Source organism: Sander vitreus, chromosome 18 (assembly GCF_031162955.1).
Source record: "Sander vitreus isolate 19-12246 chromosome 18, sanVit1, whole genome shotgun sequence".
NCBI classification, from domain to species: Eukaryota; Metazoa; Chordata; class Actinopteri; order Perciformes; family Percidae; genus Sander; species Sander vitreus.
The window spans coordinates 8515991-8543428 of record NC_135872.1 but is presented as its reverse complement, the minus strand read 5'-3'; the positions used below and the strand labels follow the sequence as shown (position 1 = coordinate 8543428).

Sequence of the window (27438 nt, the reverse complement as noted above, 5' to 3'; positions counted from 1 at the left end):
AATTGACTAAATGTGGCAAGGAAGAAAAGCATGACCAAAGTAGCAGATCCTCTGCTACAACTGTAAATCACACCAGAGAGAGAGAGAGAGAGAGAGAGAGAGAGAGACACAAGTGTTACCAAAAAAACAGGCTAAATCCGAGTAAAAAGAGGGGTTAAGGGCAAAGATAGAAATATAAAAAGATAAAGTAAGACAGAAAAGAAAATGTTCAAGAGGGAGAGAAGTAGGGCTGAAACGATTCCTCGAATAACTCAAATAATTCGATTACAAAAAATCCTCGAAGCAAAATTCTTTGCCTCGAAGCTTCGTTAAATCAATGTAATTAAGGTTGTACGGCTCACTGTGTTTCCGCACGGAGGATATTATAGATAGATAGATTACTAGCGCTAGCACTAAGGTTGACGCTTCTGTGGACACAAGACGTTTATATACGGTCTATGCACGAGACTGACGGCCCAGATTACAAATGAACGAAGACGAAAATAGCGAGGGTCTAAGAGAAGAGACAGGCGAGAGAAAACGACAGAAAGTTTGGGATCATTTTAAGCTGCAAACATGCTACTACGTCATCTTTGTAGAAAACATCCAGTGTACTCATCCATTCCACGGAGCGAACCGACACCAGGAAGCTAACTAACGTCTGCTGCTCTCGTCCACCGCGCTGTTTTACACAACTAGCCTACAGCATGCTACTCTGCTAATAGCCATGTTTTACCAACAAGCTAAAACGAGAGCTGTCGGTTTGTAGTCTAACTGTTTATTAGTTTGCTACTAATCTTTGGAAACTTAGCTGCTGCTGGAGACAAACCGGCTCCTCCCCCCAGCATGGCCACTTAATATGCACGTGAATGATGTCATCAAGCCGGTGATGTCTGCATTCTTTCTCCTCGCTGTGTATTAACCTTCTGAAAATGTGTCCCCCAGAACAGTGTAGTTGAATGGACCTGCTGTAAGGTCTGTACCGTCACATTTACCCTCTGGTTAGTGAACAGCTCTTTTGCATATCCAGTGCAAAGAGCCAGATGCAAGAAGGGGAAGGGGGTGAAAAATATTAACATTTGGGCCACCAAAAATGTACTTGGAATTTGGCAATAAAAAATGTTGCTTTTTCCTTTTTTTAAGTACACAGCAATAATAAATATGTACTATTGCTGTTTACTAGGTATTTCTTATCCGATTACTCGATGGAATAATCGGTAGAATACTCGATTACTAAAATAATCGATAGCTGCAGCCCTAGAGAGAAGTGTAAAGTCCCAACTTGAGTTCACAAGTTGAACTGGAAAAACCTTTCCATTCTCTCCACTTCGCCCTCGTCTGCACTTCACATTGAGCACAGGAAAATCACAAATATCAAAAATTCAGGTAGCCAAGGAAGTGTGTGTATATCTGTGTGTGTGTGTGTGTGTGTGTGTGTGTGTGTGTGTGTGTGTGTGTGTGTGTGTGTGTGTTGTGCAGCAGCTTTACGATTTAATTCTTGTGGTCAAAGATGCTCCTTAGAATATTTTAACTGTTCAGCACCTATGTCTCACCACAATCTGGCAAAGTACAAGTCTCCACATCTCAAGTGTCTATTGGGAACCAACAGAGTGGTAAAACCTTGATAATGGAAGCTATATATCACAGCTACTAGATCCCCAGCCTCAAAGCTCATAAAACTCCAGCCCACAACAGCCTGACAACAAAAACAGGCCGTTTTCTTTTTTAAGTTTCTTCTCTCTGTCTTATCTTCTCTCAACTAGGTTTCACACTATAAACAACAGCCTTGGCAGCCGTAGCCATGGCACAGCAAAGTCCCCATAAAGATTCTTGCACCTAGTTTTACCCCACTACATTTCTCCTGACACTTGGACAAGTATCTCCAAGGTGATTTTGTATCCTTTTTGCTGGTAATATTTTTTACTAACTACTGAACCATATGCAGGCCTGCGAACTCCAGTGGGATGAAAAAAGTAACACTTGTGATAAGTTGGCTGAACGTTGCAACGCACTATTTTCAGTGTGTCACAGCTACTGCTGGCACGAACACAGCTAAAAAAGTAGGAAAATGAACTAAACCCTTTTTTCCATGGTACAGATAAACACAGATTCTTGTTGAACAAAATTCATAATTGCATGTAAAAAAAAAAAGTGTCCACTTTGATTTGAAAGTTTGATTCAGCCAAATTCTCTGGCTCTTTCTAACCGTGACAAAATAGGCGAGACTTCAAGATCTATTACATATGTAGGCAGAGCGTAGACACCTCCTTCCCCTAATAAAAAAGGCTCTTTGGATCTATACGAAACACGAGGGTGACATATCATCAGGTGACAAGAGTTTGCAGCTATGCATCAGTGTCTGCATGTACATTGCTTTGTGATCCAAGATATATTTTATAACAATCTGTCAGTAAGTCTGCAGACTTTGTGCTGCGTTTTGTACAATGGAACCACATGATTTGTTTATTTGTGTATAATAACAGATGAAGCGGTTTGTAATTAACAGCCAGCGCACTCATGTTTGCAAATGGATCTTTTGTGTTTCTGAACAATATGATCAGATTTCTATCCTACAATTTTGAGCCAATTCATTTGACTACTGGTGTTATTTCATAGGACATAAAGTCAGGAGTCAATGACAGTCGCACATATGCTTGGCAAGGAAGAACAATTCCTAAACGAGACATAGAAAAACATTGCAGCTCTAAGATCAAAGTAAGTAAAAGAGGGAGAGAGAGGCAAATGTACGCTAATGCTTTTAATCCTGACATCTGAAGACACATGCACAGTACTTACAGCAATTAGCCCAGCGTTTTGTTCTCGCTCTTCTCTTTATTTTGCTGACAGTCTAAACAATCTCAAAGCACCAGACATAGTCCCAGGTAGCATCATTAACAGGCAAAGCCAAAAACAATCCCTGACAAGTTCTGTTGGCTGACAGCTGAAGTTAACCGATGAACTTAACAGGAGAGAACGGGCATTTGTGTATAAAAGAAAAGAAAAAAGGCATAAACAAATTTCCATGTCCTGACAAACAGAAAGATCACTCGTTGATTGGCGGTGTAGCTCAGCTCTACCTTTTAAATTCTTGGTAGTGAGTAGCTAAACAAAAAATAGCAGAGCTCCACTAGAATTAATTCAAGCCAAACTCATGATGTAGCACAATAATTGTACTACTTACCTTGTTATGCGCTTAACTAAAGGTGGTTCTTTTAGTGACTCTTCACAACCATGTCTCACATCAGTTTTGGCAAATATTTACTTATTCTTAACAATAGACACAGGTGTAGAAACATATACTAGATCAGTGGTTCCCAACCTGGGGTCCGGGGACCCCTCAGGGGGGCGGCAAAGATCACAGGGGGTACGCAAGTATTTATCTGGTTTGAGGTAAAAAAAATATATATTTGCACGTTAAACAAATTATGATAATACACTAGAATATATAATGTATACAAAAGTCTGTATAAAAGCTATGTATTTTTGTTCTCGCTTAAAATTGTAGGCAGGCTACTTAGTAGGCCAAACCTCCTGGACCTCTTAACCTGGGACCCTTGCTGTCATCAGGTCAGCTGCTAGCTGCTATAATTCTCTTTTTTCCTGCCGCCACGGCATCACTATTTTATGAATGAAACATAGCGGAGAAACGTAAAAGTGCTGATAACTCCTCTGTATCAAAAAAGAAAGTAAGGCTCTACCTCGAGAGTTACCTCAACTTCGGTTTCGGAGGGGGGGGCTCAGCTTTTCTTAGACATAAGTAAAGGGGGGCGCCAAGGAAAAAAGGTCGGGAACTACTGTACTAGACAATGTATCTAGCTATAGTTTGCTAAAGCAAGCATTCACTGATCCCAAACCATCTTATGGGAGCCATATATACTTTTTTTTTTTTTTTTTTTTTTAAGTTTTTTTATTTCAACCAGACTTAATGGCAGCTGATTTAAAACGCAATGCATCTCTAATCAGTTCAAATTGATGGTGCAAGATGGAACCAGGCATAGATACATCTCTCAAAGGCCTATATGGCCTATATTTCTGAGGTAGAAAATCTGCACTATCGATTAAGCCTAAACCAGCTGAGAGGCTATTGGCTGAGGCCATCGGTCACAAGACGAGGAGGCAGATTGACAAGTGCATGTTTAATGGCCGTCAGAAAAAGTGTGCAGGGGTTCCTGGGTAATCGCTGTTCTATGTTAGGGATGGGAGGAGAATAGGGCTGCAGACAGCAAGCCCTGTGACATTTTGACAGATGAGGCTTTACACCGCCGGAAGGGGCAAAACAGAGAAAAGGACTTTGAATAAAACGGCCTACTGTTAACCTCAGCTCACAACCAAAGAAAGGGTAAAGCCGTTGCTTGACTACAGGCATCTGGGGCTTCTCCTGCCAAAACAAAACAATTAAGTGCGGGGGCTGGATCTTCTTGAGGTCCACCTTTCCCCTCCCTTGCGCTCATCACTCTGAAACCTCTGCTCCACAAATTTCTCTCCACTCGCTGCCTTTTCCCCTTGTACAGATCAAATGTTCAAAAATCATTTTATTCTCCACCTTTACCTGCTTAAACACAACTTTGTATGTTCCATGTATCTTCCTTCCCCTGCTTAACTCTACCCTCTGCCTCATCTCTAACCAGTTCTGTTGCTATCCATGTATCTGTATGTAATTTATGTGGCCATCTTACTCTCTCACCCAATCTCCATCTGTGTCCCCAACCCTTAAATGTATCCTTCTCATTTAAGGGCTGAAATAGAGCTGCAAGAATGGCTTTGGGTGCAGGTCCCGGGAGGCTTGGTGGGTGGGAAAAGCCAACAGAAGACTAGTTCCTGCTGGGTGTTTTCAGGCAGGAACTACACTGATTCATCCACCCATCAATCACTTGAGGCCTGTTTATGTGTGGTCCATTTGTTTTCTCTTAAATGGAGTGCACACTCAAAGAAATTGTGTATAGTGTGCTTAACCTCAAATTCCAGTGTGTTGCATTGCTATTGGCACAACAGACATTTCATTATCTACTGGCAACCTTGACATTTTTCACTAGGGATGTAACGATTACCGGTGTAACGGTAAACCAGATAAAAATGTTGATGATAACAATTACCGTTTTCATTTAAAATATCATTATTACCACAGTGGATTACCACGGCGTGGAAACCACGTGTTCCCAGCTTCATCCGAGTCTCCTGAAGTACTGAGTAGCCTACAGTGGTGTTCTTGATGTTGGAATCATGGCGTGAGGAGATGAAAGCGCTCAGGACTTGTATCAGCCTTGTAAAAAAGGCCATAGTAACACTTGCTCTCTCTCCTGAGAAGATTGACCAATCAGTGATGAGAGTCATCGCTTTCATCTCCTGCCAATCACTCGCACTCAGACAGGAGAAGGGGACAGAACAGCTGTAAACGGACTTTTTTCTTTATCATTCCTTTCCCGTTTTCAGACTTGTTGAAGTGATGTGTGTAGCCCAGACTGGAAGTTAAAACTATTCTGTAGCTTGTATTGTTATCTGTGTAAACGTTTAAGTTATTTGTAGTCATATTTCAATAAGTGTACTGCTACAATGGGGATAAGTTTTGCCCGTGTTAGCCTATGACGTGACATTTATTTGGAGACAGAGAGAGAGAGAGATATTATCGCCTTGATAATATTGCTGTTGCTGTGTTTCTTATTGCATAGCTGATAGATTGCAGATTGTTTAATATTACTTGTGCAGCCACGTGTTGATATTCAGGTTGTGTTAGGGCAATTTGCTAGCAACATGCAATCGCCAGTAAATAGACTAGTGCTGTGGAGCCACATGCTTAGCTATTAAAGGTGTATTACACATGTAACGTCAAATACAACTTCATAGTTAACTTCATGTTGGAGTTGTAAATAAATCTTCCTGGATCTCAAAGTCAGACATCTCTGGTTCAGGTTCTTACCGGACACCCTACGGCTGGCCGGTCTTTCAGCAGCCAGTTTTCAATAGTTTTTACAAGCCTATTGCATATATTTTTGTAATATAATAAACACTGTTACACTTTTTGAAACTATTTCAGCTTGGGTAGACCTATCAGTGCTTTCTGAACATATTGAACACACTTTTTAAAAAATACCGCGATAATACCGAAAACCGTGAGAATTTTGGTCACTATAACCGTGAGGTTAAGTTTTCATACCGTTACGTCCCTATTTTTCAATTCCCCCCCCAATTACATTTTCATCAACACAACAGGCACACCAAAATAGACACATAAACAAAGCTTTTCACTCAACATGTCCACCAAACATCAAGAGCTGAACCTCATATTTTATAGTTTGGACATTTCCTTTGGATATAACACAGCGCAAATTGCTATACAACACAAAGAGATCACAGCCGACAGTGCTGCTGACATTTCTTTCAATGGTTAAAGTCCTTTAATGACTGAAGAGTATAGAGGAGTTTGTTTAAAACTAACTTGTATTAAATGCGAGTTTGTCTGTGTCTAACTGTAATGCCGTACAAGAGACAGAGTTCAGGATAAAAACACAGATGCCTCTTCCTTTAAAGGGATACTTTGCCAATATTCAACCAGCTTTGTATCATAATAATATTGGTAGTATGTGTAAATAAACTATGGTAAATTTCACTCCATCTTACCAGTGCCCAGATCGCCCTACTCACACACCAACAGAACAACCTTTTGCGTGGAAGTTTGCTGCTGGCCCGAAAGGGTCGGTTTTTTTAACTACCGACTGTACATCCGCATATGGACACAAAGAGTATAGAAGCAGATTGAGAGAGCCAGTCGCCTCTCTCTCTTTTTCTTAAACTCCGAACTCAGCAATCACATATAAAGGGAGTGCTGATCAAATATAAACCAAGATAATGTTACCGTATTGTCTATTTCCCACCTAAAAATAATTCAGAAACATATTTCAGCTAACCATTTAACTGTTATACAAGATTGTTAACAGCCGGCAACCATTCTGTGTCAATATTGACAAGCTCGTCGAGCTCGCATTACCTCACCCACCAGCAGGAGCGTTTATTGGTCCGGTGTGGTACAGTGCATTCTGGTAGTTGCAGGTTTCCTATCTTTTGAGTAAAAGGAAATACCACAGCCGCCTTTCTCCGTTTTCTCCGATCATGTAGCACCGATTTCTAAAATGTTTGCCCCATTCTACTGCATAGACAGCCCAGCTTTATGAAAAGACCCACTTTTCAGCTGTAAAAAACTTCTTTAATTACAGAGTTCTGGGAGGGCAACATGATGAGCTTTTAATTAGGGCTGCACGATTAATCTAACCGCAATTGCGACGTCACTCAAAATTGTGCTTTCTGAATAAACAAAAAGGGTGTGCTATGTGTGCGACACTGTGTGCACTCCACGTCTCCACGTTGTAACACCCTTCGCTTTACCGATAGTATTAACAACAGATGAAGCCACCGAGTCTTAAAAAGCTTGGTGTTCTCCGTTAACTCACTCAACATCATCTTTGCTATCTCTTTTTTTCCCCTCACACAGTCGCTACAATAACTCCGACACCGCTCACGGTCTCTCTCCTCGCTTCACCACTCAGGCACTGAAGTCACTCTCTCGCCTGCCGTTCTCGCTCTCACTAATGCCTGATTTATGGTTCTGTGTTGAATCCATGTTGAATCTGCCCTCTGAATTACGCTACCCCATGGTGTCGCGTATGGTCACGTGAGTATCAGAAGTGTAGAGGGGTTCAGAGCATGCAGACCTTAAGAAGAGGTTGTACAAAGTATATTTTGTACTTCATTAGTAGTTATTATATTACACTCATCTTGAATATCATTGTTTATAAGGGCATACAAAATGTATTAATTTAATAAGAATTTGTATTTATTTTATTTTCTGAAATGTGAAGTTGCACATTTTTGTTTATGCATTTCTTATGCTCGTTTAACTTTGTATGTTCAAGATATGACTTTCTCCAAATCGTGCAGCCCTACTTTTAATGATAGTGACTCTGATACAGGCTTTTTCAATAGAGCTTGCAGGGTGAAAGGCCCCTTCCTGGAAGACACCTGTAGTGTATTGTTGTCTTTATTCAAGATTTAAGCCTCTTGCGGAGTGTGCCAAAAGAAACACACCAGCTAGCTGGGGAAATTAACAGTAACTGATTCCTCACAGAGGTTCCTGTCCACAATCACTGTGTAACACATTGCCAACATGAGGGAAGAAGTGTAAGCTGCCTTTTTCTACACAAGATGAAAGGATATATCTTCTTGGTGCTTGCTCTACCGAAGAGTGACTGCAGGGATAAGAGAGCAAAGAAAAATGGCTTCTAATTACCGTTGTTAGAACCCTGCATTATCATTACACTCCAAGGTTTCTGACAACACAACAACTGTGCTGCCATGGAAACACAGTGCCGCAATAGGGGATGTTGTTGCTGCCGTTACAAGTTGTGCCCATTTCAACTTGCCTCTGATCCACTGACTACATGTGGTCAATCTGTTCATTGACCTGTACCCAAATAAGAGCTGCCCCCTGGAAGTCGAATATTCAAATCATCAGTCGGTGACCCCCCTCGGTCAACTGAGATTCTTGAAGTCGAGCAGTTGTTTTAGTTAGTTAGGGGTTTGTTTTTCGTCAGTTAGTATGAAATGTCCCCTGAAGTAGTTGCAGAGTCTGCAACGTCGTCCCGTCTGCTCGGTGAAGATGTCCGCGACGGGTACAGGCAACTAACCCAGGTCCAGGGTGAGTCTGAGTGAGATGGAGGCAGCTGCCCAGAGGACAGACTGATCTCACTAAGTGGTGTATGACACGCCAATTCGTATGCCATTTTTGTGTGTTATGAAGACACGTAGTCGTTTTTTTTTGCGTGTTTATCAACGCCATTTGGCCTCCATTGACCTACATTACATGTGAATTATCGCCGTAGCGAGTAGTATGAAAGGACGGAGTTCCGCAGAGGGAGGTTGGTTGTGGTGGCGGATGGGTAAAACACAGGACTTTCACCAAGGAGAGAAGGGATCGCGTCCCGCGTGTAGTGTTTAACAACCGTTTTTTTTTAATAAAGCCTTCCCCAATGTTCTTTTCCTAAACCCAACCGTTTGTTTTCCTAAGCGTGTGACGTTGGTCACGTCGTGTTTTTGTCGTTTTTTAGTGTTACTAAAGCCTTTCCCAATGTTCTTTCCCTAAACACAACCTTTTTTTTTTTTTTTTTTTTTTTAAACACGCGTGTGACGTTCTCGCGATAGCACGACACATTTCCGAGATAACGTTTACACGTACATTTACATCCACCGTATACAGCGTAGACATACACACGGATAGCTCAAAATGCGTACAGATAACACGCCATTTGGCTTTAGGAAAGTGGCGTGTATGTTTACGCAAAGTCACGTTGCCAGAGGAATAGAAGCCTTGCCTCGTCAGGCTCGGAGATAACGTTATCTTCTACTGAGAAGATGAATTTACAGCTCACAGCAGCTTAACACTATATATAGTCTCTGGTTTTTGTTTGCTAGTGTCGGCAGAAATGTTTTTAGCGTAGTGCAGGCTAACTTATTTATTTTCTCGGGGGAATGCGGAGTGAATTTAAGTTGGGCTTTTATTGTGAAGGGTAAAAACGGAAGACGTGATACATTATGCATATATTGTCAATATGGGAGATCAATAAATAATAAAAAAGAGTGTTGGCCATCTTGGTACGAAGGTGTTCATTCGGCTGCAGTAGTAAGCACACATTAGCTTGGAGGGCTAACTTGGCTTGTTTACTATATAACGTGAACGTGTTTGTCGCCCTGAACGTCCCGCCGAACACCGTTCAAAAATCTGGCAGTTCAGTGCAGTTCGTTGCTTGATAATCTATATTTAAAAAAGGAACCAAGAGTCAAATTTTCATATCGAGAAGCCATACCAGAGTTAAATGACAAAATTCTGAGTCGGGTACAGCACTAACCCTAATGCAGAACCTACTTTGATGAGCGCAGGTGGACTCATCAGTCGGCTTGGCTGGCACCACTTCACCCATGGGCTAAACAACACAGCACAGCTGGGTTCATCTGATATTATATAACGCAGCACCACCCCCGCAGGCCCTGTTCACACTACCCCTCTCCTCCTCCTCCACCTCCCACTAGTGCACCATTGGCCAATTGCAGGCAGAGGTGCATTGTGAGACAAGAGTGCTCCAGCTCTGACACAACCTGTAAGGGTTTTTGTGGAGGATTCAGCTTTGCAAAACAAAAAAATAAGATAAAGCCCATGCATAAAAAAAAAATGTATTGACTAGCAGCTTATTGAGTTCATATTTTTCCCCAACATTTGTTTTTCTAATTCATTCAACTGAATAAAATAGTCAGTCTGTGTGGGGCATATACTGCCTTCAATTCTTTAAATCCCTAAAATGGGTGATTAGATTCCAGAGTTGTGGCCATTATTGATGCCACTAGTGATTCTGCCTTTGCTTTTTGGAGAAAAAAAAAAAGTTGTTACTAAGCAATACTTACCAAAAGTGGAATTGCGCCCGTTGCCTGGCAACATTAGCTTACTGAATCTCTTATCAGGAAGCATTGAGAACCCGGTGGTGCTTTGAGCTACAACCCTCTAGATACTCTTTTCATCCTGGGTAGAGGCTGTGATGTCCAACTACAATCATGCTATTCAAGTCATCGGATAGCCCATTAAATTTCAACACCTGGCCTTTCACAATCATTGATATAATCCTACACATAGGTGCAATGATACATATGAATTCATGAAGCAATAGGGACCCCTGACAGTTATTTTGTGAAGGTCTGTTCTCTAACTCACTGACTGCAAAGTATAACTGCAACAAAAAAGGCAATTTATTTCAAACCAGTAGGTGATGAGACCATAAAATATAGAAAACAAGAGAGGCAGGCTGAAGAAAGTCCCTTCATTTCAACCTCTCCTCAACCGTGGCCGTTTTCCTCAAGTGCTTTATGAGATGTTAAACAACTTCAGACAGTCACTTCATTAAGAACAGCCCTGTGGGAACGCGCTGAAGATGCTTTACTTCTAAATTTGCCCCGTTGTCATTAGAAAGAACCGCTAGGGCAGTCAACTCTCCCATGCCTTGATGAGAAACAGCTGCTTGCTTAAGCTCACACGTCTCACCTCCATAAACCACTGTTTGAGCTTTCCTCCTTGCAGCTGGAGAGATGTCGGAGGCATTAGCTAGAAGTTGTCAGAATGCCACTGGAATGGATCAAAGCTCGGTGTGGTAAATCGCCTCCGATGGCCATTTAAAGCACTCAAACGCAATGGAGCGGCCCGCTCAATTTGAGTGACTGGGTTTCTGTCTGTGTTTACGGTGGTAGGTAGCCTGGAAATCCAGACCCAAATCTGAAAGATTAAGGGTCTGGCATTGAGTATTGAAATGGCCCAACACGAGGGGCGTGCATTTGAAAATCTTACTGCACACAATTGGATAACACTACGACCAATCACAACAATACACGGGGTGACGTATCCAGAGCCCCATACGCTTAGCTACCAGCGGAGCTAACTGCTAGATTAAACTGTCGTCATCTGTTTAGCTCGCCTCTGGCCCGCCTATATCAGATACACCGAAGTGATTGGTGCAGCTCGGCTACAAGGGCATAGTTAATGAGCATCATTACTCAATGCCAGAGTGACTCGCTGAGCAAATTCAAATTGTGCTCTCGCGAGAACTCTGGATTTCCAGGGTAGGTGATAGGGGGAGGTGCTGATGAAACTGGTGCGAGAGGAGGAGAGCAGGGAGGTTTTCTGACAGACGAGGTCAACATCACTTGCTTCATGTGTCAAACGTTTTTTTCAGCAGAATTGAGGGATGACAGCAGGTTTCTGGTGGTAAGTGACAAAAATCTTTAGAAAATGATTTTTTAAAAGCACTTTTTTTAAAGGGCTGCAACGAACGATTATTTTCCAATCACAATTATTAGTGACTAGTGACAATTATGTTTTCGCGATTGTTTGGTCTATGACATTCCAATCACAATTTCTCAGAGGCCAAGACGACGTCTTCAAATTGCTTGTTCTGTCAACCAACAGTCGAAAACTCAAGGATATTTAGTTTACCATCATATTCATTTATTCATTCAACCTTTATTTATATTCAAGAGATCATTGAGGGGCGACCCTCATTTACAATGTCATTGAGTCAAATTACAAAAACAAACAAAACAACAACACAGAAAAGAAGCGACACCATCGTAAGAAAAATTTAAAGACGATAGAACTTTCTGAATTGGAAAAATGATTTGATAAACAAGTTGGGATAATAAGGATGCAAAAGAAAGTACAAATATTAAAGCAAGTAAAAGTATAAGTTCGCAGGTTTAAAACCACATTTCTAAGTTGTCCAAAAGGGAAGTGAGTTGATTTTAAGTTAGCAGCTAAATCTCACATTTGAGGAGCCAGAGAATGTTTGACATTTGTGCCTAAGAAATATCTGAAACGATTAATTGGTTCTCAAAATAGTTGTTAGTCATCTGTTGAGTGACTAATAGACTAATCAACCAGTTTCCGCTATAACCATTTTAATCTAAAAAGACAAAAATCCCATCACACTAAAATACAGGCCATCTTTACTCAGCAGGTCTTTGTGTTTGGAAATGAAAGCATGAAAGAGATTTCCCCTCAGTTTACACGCTACCCGAGCAAAATTTCAGGAGGGTCAGCGGGGTTAGGACTGCAGCCATTCACTAACTGACACCAGGAACAAAGCCTATTGGAGCTGGCTTCTCTGCAACAACATACCCCAGTGTGTGAAGCCTAACACTTCCAATCCTGATTGTCCAAATAATCATTAACCAGTTCAGCTCTGAGTAAATATTAGAGATGCACCGATATGATGAGGACATAAACACACACACACACTATCCATCCATCCATCCATGATGGATGGATGGATAGATAGATGTGTGTGTTTACGTCCTTATCATATGAGATATATATATATATATATATATATATATATATATATATATATATATATATATATATATATATATATATATATATATATATATATATATATAGGAAGGTTTGGGTAGCGTGGCACCAGATTTCATTGTTCTTCAGCAAGTTGAGCTTAGATGAAGATGAAAACAATGAGTTCATCACCGTTGTGTACACACAGCATTCTCACACATTAGACTGCATGCCATTGTACACCCAACTAAAAGCATGATGGGATGTACCTAGCAAAAGGCTGATGCACTTTTACCAGACATATGGTCTTTACAAAGCCATAAACCTGAAATCTATTAACCCGAGAATGGAAACTCGACTCTGGCTCTCAAGGCCATCACCTTACATGCCAAAACACTCCCCTTCTTGGATGAGTCCAGTGAGCAGAGAGGTTGTAGTGAGCACTACAGATCATGACAGGCCACTTTCCTGTTTTGGTTTCTGCTTCCACCACCTGCAAGCCAGATGCTGTATGCCTGGGCATTGTGACCTAATTTTTCTGGTTTAAAAGAAAATCATCGGCATGTCCTTGAGCCGGTCCGATCTTCTAGTCTAGTTTATGTCCGTGGAATAGGCAATGGAATCAACAGAATAAGCCAATGACTCAATTGGCGGATTAATCAAGTTGGTGATTGACAGAAAATACATCGATAACTACAATCAATAGGATATACTCTATGAATAGTTGAAGTGATTTATCAAATCAAAATGCCAACATTGGCCGGTTCAAATTGCTAAAAAAGTTATTTGCTTTTTGTTTTATACAATTGGAAATGAAATGCCTTTCAGTTTTGAACTATTGGTCAGACAAACAAGCAATATAAAGCCTGAACTGTGACGAGTATTTTTCAAATGAAAATAAATATAGTCCAGTCCTAAACATAAATGCTACAAAATGACTTTGTGTCAGTGAGGAATTGACTACTATCAGCATTATCTCTTTTGCTTTGTGTCAGTACATGGATCTGTAAAGCAGGAAAGACTATCAAGGGTTCAGCCAAAAGCTGCTGCAGCTGCTAGTACAGATTTATGTGTTCACCTCCCCTGGCACAAAGACCTCCTTGGAACCCACAAACCCAAGCATTACGCACAGATCCACCAGAGCTCTTTTCTCCTTGGCACAAATGTGCAAGAGCTTGAGCCTTATTGAACTTTTCTGAGTGAAATGTCATCTATGAAAATGCACTGAATATTCTCTTTTTCTTCAACTGTTTACCAAATGCAATTTTTCTTCTAGGACTCTTTAATCCAGATCCATGCCATTTTGTACAAGCCTTTTATAGCAGTGTGTGATTAGCTAAGAGTAGATATGCTTTATACTGAACTAGATATTACTACACAAACATGGTACAAACGGGTATGAAACCATCACCATCCCTCAAATAGAAAAGTAGCTGCTAGACAACCAGTACAAAATTCACAGTTAGCAAGCTAGCAATGGCTGAGCTCCAACAAGAAACATCCATATATCCATTTGCTGCTTACTCTGTTTAAGGTCATGGGTGGCTGGAGCCTTTACTATGCACTCTGAAAATATTCAGTGAATGCTGGGGTAAGTTAAAAACCCAATTCATACTGGGATACAATATACACTACCGGTCAAAAGTTTGGGGTCACTTAGACATTTCCATTCAACTCCATTATAGACAGAATACCAGCTGAGATCAGTTGCATTGTTTTTTTAATCAGGGCAGCAGTTTTCAGATTACATTATGTGCTTACATAATTGCAAAAGGGTTCTCCAATGTTTTCTCAGTTAGACTTTTAAAATGATATCAGATTAGTAAACAGAATGCGCCTTTGGAACATTGGATGAATAATAATGGGCAATGTAGATATTGCATTAAAGATCAGCCCTTTTGCAATTATGTAAGCACATAAAGTAATCTGAAAACTGCTGTCCTGATTAAAAAAAACAATGTAACTGATCTCAGCTGGTATTCTGTCTGTAATACATACATACATACATACATACATATATATATATATATATATATATATATATATATATATATATATATATATATATATATATATATATGTGTATGTGTGTGTGTGTGTATATATGTGTGTGTGTGTATGTGTATATATATATATATATATATATATAAAAAACATATAAACATATAAACTTGCGATGTGATCAAACCACATAGTCCTGACGAGGAGGCAACTTAGCTTCATCAGTTTTTGACAGTTAAACTCTTCATAAATAATAACTTAGGATGTTTTTTATCCAAACTTTAATTTTGATCGTTACTTATTTAGTAAAACATATTAGAGATTTGAAACCAAATTAGAGTTGATAAGGAGCATTGTTATTAAGGAAAGCAGAGATTGTACCAACAAAACCGCCTATACACTTTGTTTAAAAAATAATCTCTATCTTTTAAAACTGTCCACTTATGAGCTTTTTGACATATTCTCTTTTCATAACTGACATTTTAAAGTAACTTGAGTACTAAACAGCTCTGCTAGTAATGTGTGTTCCAATGATCTTAACATAACCTCTCCCAGGCAGCCGCATTACCAGAAACATCAACATGGCCACAAGATTATCTGTTTGGTTTGCAGTGGCTCAGTAGGGCATTATACCCAAGGAAGAGAACTCAAACTGGCAGTGACATCACAGAGACTGTCAATCACAGCACACTTAATCAATTTCAAGGACAGAAAAACAACTCAAAAATCTGTTGACTTTAAAGCCAAATTTTCTCTGTGAACCACGTTTTCACGCTGTAGCGGATTTGCAATGTGTGGTATGAAACAGAAGAAGACAACATCCCTTATATATTCCTCTTCAATAGAGCAGCTGCTTCAGAACTTGCTGATAGTTTTATATACTGCATGATCATTTAATGAAAAAAGAAAACTTACTGCCAACAGAGGACAGCTTTCTCAACCTCAAGTAGTAACGGTTTCCTTTAGATCAGACAGGCGACTCCATCCAGCCGCGATGAACAATGACCAGGATATGTCTTCCTTTAATCCTGTGCCTACATGTGTGACTGTCATCAGAAGAGGTTTCCCTACAGCAGCATATGAAAAAAGCAGGAGTCTGTTAAGGAAATGGCATATTTTACAAACTACAGATATACTAACCCTGAGAGTGTGTGTGTACACTAATATATATATATATATATATATAAATAATTATGTAAAGCAGTTACAAGTAGAAGTTTGGAGGTTTAAAACCAGATTTCTAAATTGTCCAAAAGGCAAGTGAGTTGATTTTAAGGAAGTGCTACAATTTGTTCCAGGAGTCAGGTGCACTAGTTTTTTCAAGTTCTGACCGAGCGCATGGAACATGAAGCAAAAGCCAGCCAGTTTGTTGTATTCATCAATCGCAGTCAGAGTCCTCAGTGCATGCAGAAGACAGGAATGTTCTTTTTCCTAAACGGAACTGTGTGCATTATGTAATACAATTGACCATGCTCTTATTTTGCAGTGTGTAGCCGAGTAATTCATCAAATTTAGTGGATGTCTCATGCCATCAGAATGCTTGGATGCGAACACAAATGTTCCAGCGGCATATGGGTGATAAAAAAATAGCAATGCTCTTTGCCTGGTAACTGGATTGCTCTAGACAGCATGTTAGCCAGTGTACAATTATAGTAAGTGATTAATAACCACTTTTCCAGGATATTCTGTGCATCACCAGCAGGCTTGTTGAGTACAAGTAGCCTTTTAACATATGGTTAAAGCGTAACTCTCGCCAAAATGCAACCTAGGGTCTTTTTGTGAATGTACCCGAGTCAAACTTTCGCTTAAAAGCATATTTAGGACGGAAGCTCCACTTTTAAGATTTACTGTATTCTCGTTTTTCGGTCAAATGGCCTTTTGAATGGGAGTGCTAGGGGCACTTTTATGCTAGCATCAAAATAGCTATTTTTAAAAACATTAAGAAGGCTCGACACAACATGAAACTTTGCTCGAAGTATGAGCAGGGGCTCTACACCTTAACGAAATCATTGATAACATTGTTTGTGTATCCAGAGTTTACTAAAAAGAAAGGTTTTGAACAACTCACCATAGGTCTTGTTGTTTCCGGCCACGGCCATTTTAACAGTCAAAAACAATCGATTTCCGAATGCAACATAACAGGGAGGAGAGTAAAGATGGAAAGCTCCTAAAGCTTAGGTACATATAAATGCACAGATTATTTCTTGTTTTGTCATTATTGAAAAACAATATTGACCTCGTAGTTGAAAAAGGAGCCTCATATGGAGTCTGTTCATTCGCATTCGGATATCGACTCGTTTTGACTGCCGAGGTGGTAGCGACCGGAAACAACAAGACCTACGGTGAGTTGTTCAAAACTTTTTAGTAAACTCTGAGTACACAAACAATGTTGTCAATGATTTCGTTAAGGTGTAGAGCCCCTGGTGATACTTCAAGCAAAGTTTCATGTTGTGCCGAGCCTTCTTAGGGTTTTAAAAAATAGCTATTTTGATGCTAGCATAAAAGTGCCCCTAGCACTCCCATTCAAAAGGCCATTTGACCGAAAAACGAGAATACGGTAAATCTTAAAAGTGGCGATTCCGTCCTAAATATGCTTTTAAACGAAAATTCGGGTACATTCACAAAAAGACCCTAGGTTGCATTTTGGCGAGAGTTACGCTTTAACCAAACACGGTTTTTTGTTTGTGTAAATGGATTTCTATTCACGTTAACAAAATCTTTCATTGCACCCCACAGAACTCAGTTTGCATGCAGAGTTGATAAAATAGCCCAGGACCCTCACAAATACAATGCAAAGAACAAGTGACTAGTTGGCCTTGCCTTAAAATATTTCAGTTGAAGGTCCACTAATCATTAAAGAAAAGACCGACAAGCAAGCCAAAAAACAGAGGGCCTTTAGGGCTCAACTTAACACAGAAATGGGGGGAGAAACAGGACAGGCTTCGGACAGGACTAAAATCACAGTACATCTCCATGAAAAAACTAAATCCGCCTGAACAAGGCTTTAAGGCTAAAACTTCCAATTACAGAGCTTCTGCGGGTAAAACCTATTACATAATAAAAGTGCTTTAAAGTGGTCATATAATGCCCATTTTTAGGTTCATATTTGTATTTAGAGGTTATATCAAAATAGGTTTACTTTTCAAAAAACACCATATTTTTGTTGTACTGCACATTGCTGCAGCTCCTCTTTTCACCCTGTGTGTTGAGCTCTCCGTTTTAGCTACAGAGTGAGGCATCTCACTTCTATTCCATCTTTGTTGGGAGTCGCACATGCACAGGCGTGGCGTGGTACAAGGGTGTGCCACGTTTGCAGCTAGGTGAGCATTATAACGTGTGTTACAAAGTGATGAACGTTCGTCACGGAAGTAAAGGCTGGACTACAACAGAGCTGTTTGGAGCAGTTTGTGAACAGTGTTTTCTGTTGGAGATGGTAAGTCCCTTTGGGGTGGACTTTGGGCTTTTTCACTTTGTAAACCTATAACGTGCACAAAAAAAGATATATACAACATGATATAGGAAAGGGAAAAGGCCAAAAAGCATAATATGAGCACTTTAATCTCTTAATAGAATGTTCTTTGTAAAATTGCGAAACATTACCTTTCATCGCTCAAATTATTCTTCACTTAGTTTCTTGAAAGATGTATGCCTATGTGGCTCAAGCTTTGCCCAATGGAGGGCACTGCTGTTAAACTTGAACATGATTGTTGTTGAAATTGTACGAGAAATTCTGGTTCCAGATTGACAACAATCAAATCATAGCTTCATCACATCTCAAGTGTTTCCAGTCACCTATTTTGATGCACGGACGTGAAAGAACAATTTAAACTTGCTCAATTAAACCAAATTCCTGAAGACTTCTCTTCATTTTTCTCTCGTGGATGCGGTTAGATGGCCAGGGCGACATGTATTTTTTCCGGCTAGCAAACGCTATTCAATTGTTCGCTTAAAATTCGCCTGACAGTTGAAAGGAAACACAACTCAACTATTTAGTGATGAAATAGCTATCATTTGTCATTATCTGACAAATAGCTTGCATAAATTTCAGGTTGCAGCTCCACACACTCAAACTTATTTCCCCCAAATAGCACCGGAGAGACAGCAACAATTAACAAATCCAACAGGGTCAGAAAAGCACTTCCATCAGTAATACCAGCCCAGGCAGCCAACAGTAGCAACATCCTTTTAGTCATTAAGTAAGACAGAAATGTGCGAGCTTGGGCTGCTTGACAACAGATGGCAAGGCAGTTGGTGGGAATTTCAGCAATGCTACCATACATGTTTGGGGATAAGATATAAGATGATAAGTCATCATAGTGTTGAAGACAGGAAAACATTCTGAGACAATCATCCATTTCACATACAAATCCATTTTTGATGCAGATTAAACACATGTTTCACCTGCACTTACCTTTACACAACTATTAACTAAAACAACAAGTATGTATTGGGTTGATGTAATCGAAAAAATAATCAACAGATTAATCGATTATTAAAATAATCGTTAGTTGCAGCCCTAATTAAATCCCTGATCAGGAGCAGAATCACAAAGCCAGATGGTATGTGTGTTGAACCATTCACATCATATCACAAACACTGGTACATTTTGGATCAATGCATACGCCTAAAAGGGGTCTAAGGCCACATGAAGGTAACAACAGTTAGTAGGATGAAATACTCCACTAGATGAGATGAAATACTCCACTAGATGTAACTTGGGTTCTGCCTTGTTCAAAAAGTCATCTTCAAAGGTTTAGCTTTATCAGCCTGCTGTGCTTGAGCAGAGGGATCCAATGTTGAATAGATAGACTAGAAGGAATATTTGTTTTTAATACAAGCCACTTTTGGATTACAATTTGGACCCATCTAAATTAGCTTGTATCGCCAGTATCGTAAGTACTTGTCAATCTTTGTAAAAATGTAGGTTTTAGCTGGTGTTAACTGTCCACCCTGGCTTGTACTATTGTAAGAATTATGCTTGCTAGCTAGCTAATGCGGTCTGTCTCTCTCTTTCTCTCTCTCTCTCTCTCTCTCCCATATCTGTACAGTATGTTCCTTCTGTTTACTACTGCGTGGATTAGCCTGCCTAGTCATTGTTTCATGATGTTTTTATAGATTGCTCATCTGTCACAACTGAAATCGGGGCTTTTTTTATATAATCCGCGCTGCTTTCATGTGCTATAATCCACTCTTACAGCCCTAATTAAGAAGTTATTTCACCAGACAGAGAGGAGAAAATGGAGAAAGAGAAATGGATACGATACAGAAAAAGATTTGGCTTTTACGTCCCCTCACCTCAGGTGGAATGGCTAAAATTAACTTGTTTATTCTTATGCCCTCTTTTTCCCTTCTCTGGCTGCAATGAAAAGGCCCTGACACAGCCAACTGAAAGCCTCAACAGGGTTCCCAATTTATCGTCTGGAAAAGACCATGGATCAAAAGACATAATTTCACATATCAGAGAAAACACCGCAAAGGCCGTTTGTTACGAGAAAACAACATGCTGGCTGGCACTTCAAAAGTGTCAGAGAGCACACAGACCACAACAATGCTGCACTCTGGTCTTAAGGGATCAAATATTTTAAAAAATACTTTTTGGGATTTTGCAATTTTAGCAAACGTAGCCAGACAGCCCAACTATCTGTTGAATTAATATAATGATTAGGCTACAAGTTCATCTGGCTGTATTGTCATTCAAGACAAGTGGGCGCGGCTACATGAATGTATATGCACAGCCAAAAAATGAGAATCAGTTTAGTTGTGTTAATTATGTTTGTATGATAGTAGTCTGAAATTCCATATGATGACTTTTTCCCCCCATTCATAGTGCAACTCAATATTTTCACTCAAGTGAAAGACCCCAAAAAAAAGGTATATTTTAAATAGGGGGGGGGGGGAAATCAACAATAGGGTATTTACAAAGACAGCTACGTTGATGTCATAAGTTGAATTAATGCATCAGAGTTATAAGTGCTTAACTTGCCATTCTCTTTTTTTGAAGTCTGCCGGTGAACAAGCACCTCACTAGAACAGGTGTGCATTTCTATCTTCCTGTTTTCAACATCAGCCTTTACTACAAGCAACCACCAATTTGTTGAGTGACATGAGAGTAGACATGGGCCGGTTACCGGTTTCAAAGTACACCGCGGTTTGAAAGAGTCGAGGTTTCAAAACCACTACAATTTTCCGTCATACAGTTCCTGTGGTATCAGCTGTTTTTTTATGAGCGGTCAAGGAGAGAAACTGCAGTTTAGTAATCCGCCTCACTGCCAGTGTGCAGTGTGTTTAAAAATAAAATACATTGTGTTTAATGGAGGAAAAAAAACTGTTTGTTACCCAGACATTTAAAAAAAAAAAAAAAAAAAAAATTTGCTGTAATTGCAATACCGTGAACCCGTGATATTTTTGCTGAAGGTCATCATACCGTCAGAATCGTATACCGGCCCATGCCTACTAGTTCATCCATAACACTGGTACTCTTGACTCTCCCTTCCAACAGCAGGCCATTTCTTCCTGTGTACTGTCTCCTGTCAGACCTGACAAATAATGTGAATTATGCTTATAATAGTCTATAGTCTAAATAGCTAATTAGCTGGCATCCTAGAGCCATCCTATAGTGATTTTGCTGTTGCAGTTGGCAGAGATGCATTTAACACAAAGCTCTTGAAATGGGTGTTATTAAGTTCAGGTTAAGGTCAAAATCTGCACAGTATTTGAGCAAGAAGGCCACCTTAAAAATCTCTATGCAGGAAAAACACAGCCAGGTCCTAGTAGTTTTATTAAATTATTCTGCCCTGCAATGTGATCTATTCACTGTTAACGAGTATTTCTTGCTCCGGTATTTCTCAAGAGACAGCCCACCCCAAGACCTTAAACGGAGGGAACTCACATTCCAATCTCCAGCATGCAGAGAGACAGAGAAGAAGGGGAGGGAGACAGAAACGCAGAGAAAAGAAGAAATGAAGACCAAAGAGAGGGAGGGGGAATAGAAACAAGAGAGAAGGATAGATAAGGTGAGGGATGTGGACAGAAATGATGAGAATGTCGGTCCTGACATGCTTTCCACAACAGGAAGGAAGCAGGACGAGAAAGAAAGGCAATGTCAGTGACAGGAGGAGGGAGAAGGGAATCGTGGGAGGTGGAGAGTAAAGAAATAGCGACAGAAGTGAGACAGAAGGGGAGGACGAGACAGAGATGGAAGAAAGTAGCCGGGTAAGGGAGGGGGGCATAGTGAGGCTAACATGGGAGATCGTAAACAGGTAGGACCCCATTTTTAGCTCCTGTCAGCGCAATGCATTGCATATAGACAGTGAAAGTGCAAGCTGGCCAGCTATGAGATTGAAATGTCCTCTTTTTCCTGACTTTGCATTTGCCAGATTTCTCTTTGTGTGCACTGCCAAAAGCCTCGCCTGTTCCAGATAGGCCTAGGCTACACATTAGAGGATTTTTTTTTGAAAGAGTGACCACATCCCAATCAAAGTGCATCTTATACAAATATAAAGCTAAAGACTTTGCTTGCAAGCAACAACAAAGGCCCGGGGAAAATCTTCATTTGAAACTCCCAATAAGAGCCCCTACTGTGCCTACGCTGGAGAGGGTTGAAGCCCTTTCAAAGACAAGTTTTTTTAGCCAAGTCCAGCTGCTTAATCCAGTAACACCTAGAGAGAGATGTTTCAGCTGCTCTACATCTCAAAAGCCCTTTTCATAATCTTTTAGTTGCCCAACAGCAACCGTGACATTTTTTATTTTCCCCTTTCCTTTTTTTCCTTTTCTCCCACCTCCCCTTTAATTCGGCAGCTACATGTGTCACAGAACATGTGCGCCGCCACCTACACACAATTTCAATTGCCTACGTAATATTGTAAATGCAACACAGCCTCCAGATCTGCTCAGCCGCATCATTCACAGGCACAGACAAGAGGGCGCTGATGGCTTGAGATGTTCAACTGCTAACAAATGAGAGTTTTGGGGGGGGGTTCCGACACAGGGGCTGGCTGCAGTAGCCAAAGCAAAGCAGACAAAGCAGTTGAAATGCTGTCTCGGAGAGAATATATCTCTAATGCTGCGGTTGTGCTTCAAGTTGAGAATCTGACCCACCCCGGCCACCCGATAAATAGAGATGAGATCTCTTTGACATGTCCATTTAGGACTTGTCAAAGGAGGAAGCATTGTGTTTCTGTGTGTGTATGTAAGCCCCCTGGGAGGCTGAAGCTGGTAGCCTGGGGACAGACTCCACAGGTTGAGATAGCAGCAATACAACAAGCAGCACTTACAACAAGAATTCCTCTCAGGGTGTCATTATGGAGAGAAGAGGTCAGACACAAGGACTAACAAACTTGCATATAAGCTAACTTTAATGAGTGCACTATATTGAGTTATATTTAAAGAATTGAGTTTGTTGATTTTGTGTTCGAAGCCTTGATGGCACCTTCATCACTTAAATGTAGCACTGTTATATCACTATTCATATCTGACTAGACAACACAGACGGCCATTTTGATTAATGAGAGGTTTTGACAGAGCACTGGGTAGAGATTATGCTTCAACTTGATATGTGATTTCCTGCAAGTTCCAAGGTGTGCAATGTGTCCTTCAGTAACAGATTATGCATGATCAATAACATTTTAGTAAGCTAGAATTCTGGTTTTCAGAGAAAACAAACTTTCCCTGCAAAACACAACACATGTCGCACTTCACTGAAGGATTTCTATGTGCATCCACACCTTACAGAGATTTGGTGAAGCACTGCAAATGTCCAAACAAACAACCCATGCAAACGGCAGCAATGCCTGACAACAAGTTGCACTGTACGATCATGACTTTGCACGAAGAGCTTCAGAGAGAAAGCGCTGCTTCAGAAGTATGACCGGTATTTCTCTGGTAACGGTTGCGTCCACAACTAAAAAGATGGTCAGCGAGGTTGAGATGGACAGGAAACCCACAAGGGCAACTGCAGCTAGCCATCCCAATTATACAGCAGTCACGCAGGAACTTAACCAAACAAACAACGATTACATTTATCTGATCGTCATTTTGCTGGGGTTCCTGTTTCTTTAAGAGCCACGGTGTCTCAATTTTAAACTGTGGATTGTCTGGAGAGGCATAACATATTAACTGAATGGTGGCCCGAAATAGAAATGTTTAGCTAACGACATTATTGATATAAGAGCACGTTAAAATAGAGCTAACTAAATCAGCTAGAAAATAAGGCGGTGCATGAGCCGTGACACACCACACAGTAACGTTACTAACATTATCCGACTGCTAGATAAACTTTTTAGTGTAGTTTTCCCCCACCCCCGAAGCGTTGCCTGAAATCTTTGTATGGATCGCATGCACGTTTACTAAAATGCTGAAATGCACAGATAGCAAATAAACCATGAACAACGTGACTAAAACCTAACAGTGTTGATATCGCTTGTGTCAGTGGGAAGACCAACGGAGGAGATAGTGCACTCACCTTTATTAATTTCCACCTTGTCGGCGTTTAAGAGAGGAAAAATAACGCTCTCGCTGGTCAGTCACCGGCGTACACACACCGTCACGGCCGGTAAAGATAAAACGAACCGGCTGTAAATAGTTCGCAGCAGAAAACCTCTGAATCTGTTCACCTTTTGCGTCTGTTGTTGACGTGCACTCCGCCGACCGCCTCTCGGTTTGTTCAAATCAGAAGTTCATCTAAAGTTGCAGCGGCTCGCTCCGCCTCGCGACGACGATGAGGTCACCGCCTCTCAACTCCTCTGGGCTCTATACTCGCGATACGAATCAGAGCGGTCTAACTTGTAGACTGCGCAGTCTCGCGATAGTTTAACAAAATGCACAGGCGGGCCGATTGCTGGTGAAAGGATGGGAGCGAGGAAGAGCGTTGCTCTGGCAACAGAATCAGATGGGCTTTTTTGCGACGTTTTCCCTCCTCAAGCAACTGGTGCATCCAGTATAGCAAAATGACTGGACAGCCACCAGAAGCAATAGCCTACCTGGATTGTGTGATACCAGGTATTCTGGGTATATTTATAAGATGAAGGTGACTCATTTATGACATCATAATGAGCCACAGTTATACTGTGTAGCACCTCATGTAGCTACATTGTTTAGAACGATCCAATATTGAGCTTGAAGGTTCATTTCTGACCTTGGAAACCGTTGAAAAAATCTGTCCAATAAGTCCAATATTCACTCTCCTTTTAGCCCTGTTATAGTCCACCAACTTCGCAAGAACTGGCTTTAGCTGCTAGATGTTTGACTTTCTTTACCCGAACTTGGTAACTTTCCCTGCCATTTGGTGCTGTGCATGCAGTGCGCAGTGGGTTTATCAGAACAGTTTTGCTGGAAATAGCTAGGCTCCTCACTGTGGCTGGAAATGTGGCTGATGAGAGCAGTTAGACTGAATCCAAATAGTAACATTCTGGATCTTAAACGTCATGACTTTTATGTGAGCTGAAAGACACTAAATCACTCCATAAATATTTTTTAGACTTTTCACATTCATTTGATCTATTGTTAACATAAAGATATTCATTAGAGCAGCTTGAAATACTGTTTTACACAGTAATTTGTATCACCCCATTGTGCTGATGAGTGTAAACAGGCTTTGTCTTCAGTAGCCTGCTTGAGTAAATGTAGGCTACTTACTTTTTTCCTACTTCTGATTATTTGGTAACCCTAAGGAAAAGTTGATCTTTGATGGCCTCTGAGCATCCCTGAGATCACAACCAGTGAGACTCCTTTAATTAAAACCCGTACAGAGTAACCTATGTTTACCAATGTACCATTGCCATGGTGGTTTATGCGCCCCAGCTTTTGCGTAATGGCATAAATAATATGTGTCAGATGATTTTGAAAGACCCACCAGATAGGAAATGTCACAAACAGCTAAAATTCTTAATGAAATGAATATACTATAGACAGCAACAATGACGCATTTAGTGCAAAAACTGATGATAACGTCAATGCTGTAAGCCCAGCGTTTCAAATACCACCTGCTTGCTTTGCTCACATACATTAATTATTTCAGCATACAATTTTAATTAGATAAGAGAAAGAACACTGCCCTAATTAAAGCAGCTCAGGAGGTACCAACATAAGGAGTGGGTGAATAGTATGGGAGTCACAGGAATTCATCTCTCTTTCCTACATAATCACCTGTGAATAGTTACAACTTTGTTCTCTGTATTCTCTGTCCGCAAAGTCTGTCTGTCTTTTCTTCTCTATAATTATAAATTCTGGTTCCTGGGACAGTACTTCATATTCTCATCTTCATTTACTCATTCTCTTTACATTTACCTCTGCTTTCCTTTCATTTCCACTTTCCATCTACACACCCATTATTCTAAAATGTCATCCAGGATTACATAATCTAATAAAGACAAAGGAAAAGAGATTACTGTCATTAAAACCCTCTCTATTCCTATAGCTCTGTGGGTCCTAACACTACCCACCCCGTTCTGTCATGGGGCAGATATTGGTGTGGGCGGTTTATATTGTTCTCTGGTGAAATACTGCTCCCCCAGGATTACCTCAAGTAGTTTAATTGGGTTAGCCACAGAATGCAATTCAGAATGGATTAAAGCATAGAGAAGACACATCACTGATGATAAATGACTTACTGTTTGTCACGGCAATAAAATAATGAGGCATCAGTTACTTGGGCAGCAGAAATAGTGACAAGTTGAGAACACTTTTTGAGAAATTATGAGGTTTATATGGCCTGAGAAGTGTCCTGTATCTCCTTGAATCTGTTTAGTTTACGAAAACAATGTAATAGGATCTTTCTAAACACCCTGAACTCAAACTACATTATTAGATTAAAAGACGAATGACACATTGATCCACCATTCTTAAGAAAAGAATATTTTAAGAGGCAGGCTATGCAGCCTTTCAAAATACTAACTGTCTGATGCAGAGGAACATGTGTGTGTGTGTGTGTGTGTGTGTGTGTGTGTGTGTGTGTGTGTGTGTGTGTGTGTGTGTGTGTGTGTGTGTGTGTGTGTGACCTTCCTTGTTTGTGCCAATATTGCAACAAACTATCAGATGCTGACATTTCTTCTCTCAAAACTTTTGAGCTCATTTTCCCCCAGAGTGTACAACTGAAATAGCTGACTGAAAGGGAAAATACATAGCTATATCCCTATTTTATTTAACCAACTAATGTGTTATACAGTATTGGAGATATTATATGTAGGATTAATCTTTAGGGAAGCACCAATCCAACTTTTTCTCTCCTAATGTCGATTCTGATACCTCAACCTAAGGTATTTGTTGATGCAGAGTATCAATCCAATACTGATAATGGAAATGTTGAATTTTATAGTAACATTGAAAGTATTTAGAGTTGATCGGCCGATACTCTCATCAGCTTAATGTCAGTATCTCAGTACCTAATCTTTATAGTATACTTTTTCACAACAAAGAACTGTCCTTTACGGTTTTTGACGGGAAATTATAAAATATACAACTTTGGAAATCAACCCCTCAATTCATATATGAAAACACAACAATAGAAAAGAAAATAGCTTCCATTTGCATTGTGTATTGCGGGATATTCAAAAGTTACTTTTTCAGTGTGAATGTACAGTACTGCATTA

At 40.3% G+C, this 27438-nt stretch overlaps 1 protein-coding gene across 1 annotated transcript in view; it reads right to left on the bottom strand.

The window, feature by feature from the left end:
- The window catches only part of sipa1l1 (signal-induced proliferation-associated 1 like 1), a 92983-nt gene extending 68400 nt beyond the window's left edge, over positions 1-24583 (bottom strand). The window contains exon 1 of the mRNA XM_078274378.1: positions 24315-24583. The gene's annotated coding sequence lies outside the window, so the exon portion shown is untranslated. The remainder of the gene's footprint in view (positions 1-24314) is intronic.
- Positions 24584-27438: the final 2855 nt, after the last annotated feature.